The sequence below is a fragment of the Triticum aestivum genome, chromosome 7D, assembly GCF_018294505.1.
Source record: "Triticum aestivum cultivar Chinese Spring chromosome 7D, IWGSC CS RefSeq v2.1, whole genome shotgun sequence".
Taxonomy (NCBI): Eukaryota; Viridiplantae; Streptophyta; class Magnoliopsida; order Poales; family Poaceae; genus Triticum; species Triticum aestivum.
The window spans coordinates 183215716-183217267 of NC_057814.1; positions in this window are offsets into that span (position 1 = coordinate 183215716).

The following is a 1552-nucleotide window of genomic DNA, read 5'->3' on the forward strand; positions in this document are numbered from 1 at the left end:
CAATGCCACAGCATCACTTGGGGGCTTGGTCGTATCCGAACCATAGCTACACCTCTGGATCGGCGCAATGCCACAGCATCACTTGGGGGCTTGGTCGTATCCGAACCATAGCTACACCTCTTGATCGGCGCAATGCCACACCATCACTTGGGGGCTTGGTCGTACCCGAACCATAGCTACACCTCTTGATCGGCGCAATGCCACAGCATCACTTGGGGGCTTGGTCGTATCCGGATCACAGTCACACCTCTTGATCGGCTCAAAGCCACATCAATCCGGGGCCAAAGAGAGTGTTGTAAAACAACAGCTCAAACATAGGCACCCACTGAGCACAGCTCACAATGTTGCTTGGGGATTCTTTGCTGTGGAATTTAGGGCCTGGCAGCCCGTGAAAAGCCTCGACTACAACGGTTTTATTTGCCTTTTGCTAAGTTTCTCTTTCTTTTGATAAGATTTGTGATGTTTTCAAACCGGTGTTTATCAACCCGGTTAGGCTGTCAACTACAAGTTGTCAATACATGATCAAGTTATAATCCGGATACTATCAGCCCGGTCTGCTTTTGACTCAAAGTCACCAGTATGGAATAAACCGGTGTTTATCACAACCCGGAACAGTTTTATTGTAAACCAGAATCATATAACAGGAGTTACTTCTACTCCGGGTTAGGGTTATTACCCTCATTACAAAGTTGGTCAGCCAACACTATGCCTAACGGTCACAGGTATCATATATTTCCATATTTGGTTATCTTTTACAACCTTGGTTACAAACCTTGGTCATATATATATTTGGGTATCATGACCCGCCCGATGGTAAACCGCCAGAGCGCTTTAAGCTTCTTATCTGCAGGAACAACTTGAATAAATAGCTATGGATTATGAACATCATATCTTAAGCATGGTGGATTAACACGCATTAGTTGCAGATAAATATGCACGAAGGCATAACAGACCAAGTGTTTTAACTAGCCTATTACAAGGCGTTTCAGTGCCCAAAGGGATAATTGTTTCTCAATAAGCATTGCAGCATGGAAGACTAAACCAGCCCCCGGATTATGATTGCTTATCAGCTTGACCTGACGGCTGCAGATCATCTTGCACCGGTTCATCTTCTTCGTCTCTACCCAGCGGCTGGAAGTCAACAGTTGTCCAGTCGATCCCAGTTAAAGCTTGGAACACAGCTTCGTCGCTTATAAGGGTTGACGGTTCAATATCAGGGGCATAAGTGTGCTTACGGATTGGAGGGATCAGATTTTGCGCTTCCGGAATTGGTGCAGCAATCCATCTGTTCTTGTCATCATAACTTGCCTGATAGTATGAGAGATCAGCTTCTTCAGCCAATTGACAAGCCAGTGGACGTACTTCCCGGTTTATGGCGCGGAGATCCTCTTGGCCAAATTCTGATCCGTCTTCTTTTAAGCTTGGGAAGCCTTTAGCCACGTCCACCGGATCAAGATCAGGCACCCACGCCTTTGCCCGGGTTAGAGCGGTCAGAGCTCCGGCCCTTGCCGCAGCTTTCTTTAGTTCTTCAACCCGGGCAGGCAGCATGGAT